A 7,676-nucleotide genomic window follows, 5' to 3' on the forward strand; every position below is an offset into this window, starting at 1 on the left:
CTCCCTGGTTATTGGCCTGTTCAGGTTTTCTATTTCTTCCTGTTCCAGTTTTGGTAGTTTGTGGCTTTCCAGGAATGCGTCCATTTCTTCTAGATTGCCTAATTTATTGGCGTATAGCTGTTCATAATATGTTTTTAAAATCGTTTGTATTTCCTTGGTGTTGGTAGTGATCTCTCCTTTCTCATTCATGATTTTATTAATTTGAGTCTTCTCTCTCTTCTTTTTAATAAGGCTGGCTAATGGTTTATCTATCTTATTAATTCTTTCAAAGAACCAACTCCTGGTTCTGTTGATCTGTTCCACAGTTCTTCTGGTCTCGATTTCGTTGAGTTCTGCTCGAATCTTTATTAACTCCCTTCTTCTCTTGGGTGTAGGATCTATTTGCTGTTTTTTCTCTAGCTCCTTTATGTGTAAGGTTAGCTTTTGTATTTGAGTTCTTTCCAGTTTTTGAATGGATGCTTGTATTGCGATGTATTTCCCCCTTAGGACTGCTTTTGCTGCATCCCAAAGATTTTGAACGGTTGTATCTTCATTCTCATTAGTTTCCGTGAATCTTTTTAATTCTTCCTTAATTTCCTGGTTGACCCTTTTATCTTTTAGCAGGATGGTCCTTAACCTCCATGTGTTTGAGGTCCTTCCAAACTTCTTGTTGTGATCTAGTTCTAATTTCAAGGCATTATAGTCCGAGAATATGCAGGGGACAATCCCAATCTTTTGGTATCGGTTCAGACCCGATTTGTGACCCAATATGTGGTCTATTCTGGAGAAAGTTCCATGTGCGCTTGAGAAGAATGTGTATTCAGTTGAGTTTGGATGTAAAGTTCTGTAGATATCTGTGAAATCCATCTGGCCCAGTGTATCATTTAAAGCTCTCGTTTCTTTGGAGATGTTTTGCTTAGAAGACCTATCGAGTATAGAAAGAGCTAGATTGAAGTCACCAAGTATAAGTGTATTATTATCTAAGTATTTCTTCACTTTGGTTAATAATTGATTTATATATTTGGCAGCTCCCACATTCGGAGCATATATATTGAGGATTGTTAAGTCCTCTTGTTGAATAGATCCTTTAAGTATGATATAGTGTCCCTCTTCATCTCTCACTACAGTCTTTGGGGTAAATTTTAGTTTATCTGATATAAGGATGGCTACCCCTGCTTTCTTTTGAGGACCATTCGAATGGTAAATGGTTCTCCAACCTTTTATTTTCAGGCTGTAGGTGTCCTTCTGTCTAAAATGAGTCTCTTGTAGACAGCAAATAGATGGGTCCTGCTTTGTTATCCAGTCTGAAACCCTGCGCCTTTTGATGGGGTCATTAAGCCCGTTCACATTCAGAGTTACTATTGAGAGATATGAGTTTAGTGTCATCATGATATCTATTCAGTCTTTGTTTTTGTGGACTGTTCCACTGAACTTCTTCTTAAAGGGGAATTTTAAGAGGCCCCCTTAAAATTTCTTGCAGAGCTGGTTTGGAGGTCACATATTCTTTTAGTTGCTGCCTGTCTTGGAAGCTCTTTATCTCTCCTTCCATTTTGAATGAGAGCCTTGCTGGATAAAGTATTCTTGGTTGCATGTTCTTCTCATTTAGGACCCTGAATATATCCTGCCAGCCCTTTCTGGCCTGCCAGGTCTCTGTGGAGAGGTCTGCTGTTACCCTAATACTCCTCCCCATAAAAGTCAGGGATTTCTTGTCTCTTGCTGCTTTAAGGATCTTCTCTTTATCTTTGGAATTTGCAAGCTTCACAATTAAATGTCGAGGTGTTGAACGGTTTTTATTGATTTTAGGGGGGGATCTCTCTATTTCCTGGATCTGAATGCCTGTTTCCCTTCCCAGATTAGGAAAGTTTTCAGCTAGAATTTGTTCAAATACATATTCTGGCCCTCTGTCCCTTTCGGCGCCCTCGGGAACCCCAATTAAACGTAGGTTTTTCTTCCTCAGGCTGTCGTTTATTTCCCTTAATCTATCTTCATGGTCTTTTAGTTGTTTGTCTCTTTTTTCCTCAGTTTCCCTCTTTGCTATCAACTTGTCTTCTAGGTCACTCACTCGTTCTTCCACCTCGTTAACCCTCGTCGTTAGGACTTCTAGTTTGGATTGCATCTCATTCAATTGATTTTTAATTTCTGCCTGATTAGCTCTAAATTCTGCAGTCATGAAGTCTCTTGAGTCCTTTATACTTTTTTCTATAGCCACCAGTAGCTGTATAATAGTGCTTCTGAATTGGCTTTCTGACACTGAATTGTAATCCAGATTTTGTAACTCTGTGGGAGAGAGGACTGTTTCTGATTCTTTCTTTTGAGGTGAGGTTTTCCTTCTAGTCATTTTGCTCAGTGCAGAGTGGCCAAAAGCAAGTTGTATTGGGAAAAAGAGAAAAAGAGAGGAGAGAAAGAAGGAAAGAAAAGAGAAAGAGAAAAAAAAAGGGAAGAAAAAGAAAAAAAAACGAAAAAAGAAAAAAAAAAGAAGAAAAAGAGAAAGAAAAAGAAAGGAGAAAAAAAGGGGGTGGGGGAAGGAAACAAATCAAAAAGCAAAACAAAACAAAAACAAAAACAAAAACAAAAACAAACAAAAAAAGAACCACCGGGGAGTATCTTCTGATTCTGTGTACTTTAAGTCCCTTGGCTTCTCCTGGAAGTTGTCAGTCTAGCTGGTGTTCTGGGGGAGGGGCCTGCTTGCTGATTTTCAGGTGTGAGCACTTGGGGGAGCTGCTGTGCCCCTGCCTGGTGCAGGGCTCGGTGGGGGTTGTTTGCCCCGTGAGGCCGCAGGAGGAACAGCCCCAGTGGCGGGGCAGCTCTGGAAACCTGGGTTCAGCTCCGGCAGGAACTCCGTCTGCAGGGCCTGGAGGCTCCGGGGCGGGGCCGCTGATCTGCTCAGCTGGGGCAGGAGCGTCCTCGCTGTCCTGGGCCCTCCCGGCCTCTGCCTGTCCCGGGGGAGGCGGGATCCTGGGCTGTGTCCCGGCGCCCTGTGCTCCGGAGCCTGCGCTGGTGGATTCGCGCTCCCGGGCCGCGCAACCCCCTCCGCGGAGCCGCCGCCCGAGCCCCTCCGAGCTGCTCCTGGAACCGCGCAGGCCCCTCCGCACGGAGCCTCTTCCTCTGCCCGAGCCCCTCCGAGCTGCTCCCGGGGCCGCGCAGCCCCCTCCGCGGAGCCGCCGCCCGAGCCCCTTCAGCTGCTCCGGGTCCCGCCGGGTCCCGCCGTGCGCGCTGCAGCCCTTAGGGAGCTCGGCGCACTCTCCTGGGTGCGCAGTTGCTGTTACTGTCCCCGGGAGCCCGAGGGCATCCCCGCCCTCCTGGGTCCTGCTCCAACTCCCCGCGAGCCCCTTTCCCCCGGGAAGGTCGGTGCAGCTCCTGCTCCTCCGGGACGGGGCTCTCCTGTCCTGGGGACACTCGCCCCGGCCTCAGCCCGGCTCCTCGCGGGGACCCTCCCCCTTGGAGGCCTTTGTTTCTTTATTTCTTTTTCCCCGTCTTCCTACCTTGATAGAAGCGCGAACTCTTCTCACTGTTGCATTCCAGCTGGTCTCTCTTTAAATCTCAGGCCGAATTCATAGATTTTCAGGATAATTTGAAGGTTTTCTAGGTAGTTTGGTGGAGACAGGTGATTTGGAGACCCTACTCTTCCGCCATCTTCTGATTCTAACATTTCTGTGTTGAGATCTGGTAATGATGTTAATAAACCACAAAATGTGCTCCAGAGGCTTATTTGCCCTGGAAGGCACCTATCCAAACATTCATGTATTCAGATGCTGATTCCATTTTAGATCCCTGGGAAGGAAGGAAAAATGAGGACATCTCTTGTAGGGAGAATACAGTTGTTGCATGATTCCTGTAAGAAGAGGCAATAGGGATCCCTGCTTTGTCCTCAGCTTGCCTTCTGCTCCTCGTCCCTGGGAAAGGAATCATTCCTCTAGAGCAGGAATGGATATTCTATCCAGAAAGTGTGAGTATCTAGGTTGCCAGAAAAGTCCGTTAGCTGTTGTTACAAGTAGGACTTTGCTAGGCACTGAGAATTTAGAGATGGATAAATCATGGTCCCTGTTCTCAGGGAGTTCATGCGTGACCAGTCATTAGTAAGTGCTCCCTCCATGCCTCACAGGGGCACCCAAAATCCTGTTCTGGGATGGGCAACACTAAGGATCAGACTGATGCAGACTGGCTGGGTCTGGGGTCCCAGAGGGGGTCCTGTAGGAGCAGTCAGAGAGGAAGTGAGAATAGTTGGTTGAAGACCTAGAGAGAGAGCAGGTACAGAGAGAGCGTCCAGAAGACCAGGTCGGGAAGGGAGGACAGGAGAGTGAGTCTCATCTTTGCTTGGTATCAGGGTTTCTGCCTTCTGCCAGGGCCTGATCCTGGAGACCCGGGATCGAGTCCCACATCATGCCTCCCTGCATGGAGCCTGCTTCTCCCTCTACCTGTGTCTCTTCTCTGCCTCTCTCTCTCTCTCTCTCTGGGTGTCTCTCATGAACAAATAAATAAAATCTTAAAAAAAAGAAGAGGCAAAAAAAAAAAAAAGGAGAGGCAATAAATACTTTTTTTTTTCATTCCTTGTAGGTTAATTCCTTCTCTACATATTATTTTCTCTCCAATTTCTCCTGCCTACTTTTGCTTCAAATCCTTACTGTCCTCTCTGCAGCTGCCCTTGGGTGTTATACTTTGTAGCTCATACTGGATCCTAAGGAACTCTCAGGGCATGCTGTCATGACAGGGAACCCCTGGAGCACACACTATTCACAAGCAGACCTCCCATGAATGATCTAGAATGCCAGCTCATACCCCATGCTAGGGAGAAGGCAGGAGGCAGTTGATATCTGCTTGAACTGAGCTGGGACTCCCAGAATCTTTGACTAGCTGCTTGCTCTGATTGGAATTTCAAGGGATTAGGTGCCTTGTGGTTACTCTGAGAAAAATCATAGTCTCACTCAGAGCCACAGGACCCCTTCACTTGGCATTTGTAAGCATAAAGTGCAGATAGGAAACAGTGGACTTCTAGGATAAACTTCAAAACATCAGCAAGGGTAAACCCTAAGGAATGGCCTCCCCATTACCTAGAACAGAGCTTGTCCAAGGATTGAATTGGGTCCCCTGCAAATTCATATGCTGAAGTCCTACCCACACCCCAGTACCTATGAATTTGACCCTATTTGAAAATAGGTTCCTTGCAGATGTAATTAGCTAAGATGAGGTGTTAGGGTTGACCCTACTCCAATGTGACTGATGTCCTTATAAAGGAAAATTTTGACACAGACATGCACACAGAGGGAATGTCTTGTGAAGATAAATTCAGAGATGGAAGTGATGCTTTTACAATCCAAGGAACACCAAAGATGGCCAGCAAACCACCAGAAGCTAAAGGAGAAGCATGGAGCAGATTCTTTCTCACAGAAGGAACCAACTCTACTGACACCTTGATCTCAGACACTTAGCTTTCTGAACTGAGATGATAAATTTCTGTGGCTTAAGACACCCAACTTGTGATCCTTTGTCCTGCTCTCCCAGCAAACTAATACAGTAGTTCTCTCTTCACCTGCAGGGGATGTGTTCCAAGTCACCCAGTGGATACCTAGAACAGTGGATTGTTCCAAACCCTATATAAATTTTTGCTTTCCATACATACTTACAATAAATTTTTTTTAAAAGATTTTATTTATTCATGAGAGACAGAGAGAGAGTCAGAGACACAGGTAGAGGGAGAAGCAGGCTCCCTGCGGGGAACCTGATGTGGGACTCCATCTCAGGATCCTGGGATCACTCTCTAAGCCGAAGGCAGACGTTCAACCACTGAGCCACCCAGGCATCCCACTTACAATACACTTTAATTTATAAGTTAGGTACATTAGGAGATTAACAACAAAAACCAATAATAATGTAGAATAATTACAACAAATCTGTAATACAAGTTATATGAATGTGGTCTCTCTCAAAATATCTTATTGAGGGCATCCCTGGGTTGCTCAGTGGTTAAACGCCTGCCTTCAGCCTAGGGTGTGATCCTGGAGTTCCAGGATCGAGTCCCATGTCAGGCTCCCTGCTTCTCCCTCTGCCTGTGTCTCTGCCTCTCTCTGTGTATCTCTCATGAATAAATAAATAAATAAAATCTAAAAAAAAAACTTATTGTACTGTACTCCTCCTTCTTCTAGTGATGATGCAAGATGATAGAATGTCTACGTGATGAGATGAAATGAGATGAGTGCCACAGGCACTGTGACATAGTGGTCGCCTACTGCTGACCTGCTGATGGGATGTTGTCAGAAAGAGGATCATCTGAGCTGTGGTTGACCTCAGGTAACTGAAACCCTATAAAATTGCTAATAAAGGTGGGGGGAGAGGGGACTACCATACAGGTATCCATACCAAACCTGTAAAACTGGCACAACAGAGACCTTCTCCTGAGTTGGTTTGATGGATAAAGTCAAATACTTAATACGGTCTAGGAGACACACTTGAAGCCGAATACATTTTGACTATTGTCATATAATTATCATGTATCATTGTATCTGTTTGAAGATCCTTCCTATTCCCCCTCCTGTGATTCTCAACACAGTTAGAATATTAAGTTCTGCTGTTAGTTGAAAGCTAACTCCCTCAACTGTGCAGAAGGATTCATTGGTTTATAAACCCAAGTTTTAATTTCAGAGCTGAGTTAAGGAGATCCGAGACTGCCATTGTGCCAGTGTAGAATGGCAGGGATGTAATGCAATGTAATACACATCCGCTGGGAGATAGCATGAGAGTCGCCTCCCATAACTTAATCTTTAAAGCTACTTATAGAAGAAGGCTTTTGTTGAAACAGACAGGGTTTCTGCAATTAAATTACCATACGTTAAAAAGGTTTCATTATGGCATGATTCTATTATTAAAATAGGCAGCAAATAAGCTATAGTGTGGGCTGCCTGGCTGCAAGCCTGCATCACTGAGACCAGCATTCTTTTTAATAGGTGAAAGAATATTAACCTTTAGATAACTCTAAAATAACAGGTTCTCAGGAATATGCAAATGGTAAGTGGGGTTCCACCCCTGGAGAAGAGTGAGAGGGAACCATTGAGAAGACGGATCTTGATGATTTCTAGGGGCGGCTATTGGCTGCTAGAAATACCACTCTGTTGAGGGAGGGAGAAAGGCAGACACTGGGGTAGCTCAGAGCTGTCAGGATTAGTGAGGCTTTGATGCTTTCTAACGCTGGAATGCTAGCTGGTCCAGATCTGTCATCTCTATCAGCCTCCATCAGCCAGCCTCCCTATCTCAAATAAGGCATTTATCTTTCAAAAGGCTGCTTGGACTCCAGTGAAACTTAGTGGACCCAGACAAATAGAACGCCTTCTCTGGGGCTCGTCATAATTCTCTGTGTGCAACCCTTTTATGGTCGGCCAGCACTGTTTTTTGTGGACTTTGGGTTGCCAATTTGGGAGGGACTCAGAGATGTTTAAATAAATGCTGACCCAAATTTAAGGTATGATTTTCCCGAAATCAGTGGCCTTGCTTGCTCAAATTGATCTTTATGGGTTTCTATTTTGAGATTTTTGTCTATGACAACCCACTGGAAGAAAGCCAGCCAAACTTTTCAGATAGGGTTTTTATTCTGCACTCACTGTTTGAAAAAGTAGCTGTTGGGAATAATAACTGAAATAAAATTATATCAGACAAATGGTTGTTTCTAACCCATGTGCCGTGGGAAATAATCAATAGCTCCAGTGTTG

Source organism: Canis lupus, chromosome 22 (assembly GCF_003254725.2).
Source record: "Canis lupus dingo isolate Sandy chromosome 22, ASM325472v2, whole genome shotgun sequence".
Taxonomy (NCBI): Eukaryota; Metazoa; Chordata; class Mammalia; order Carnivora; family Canidae; genus Canis; species Canis lupus.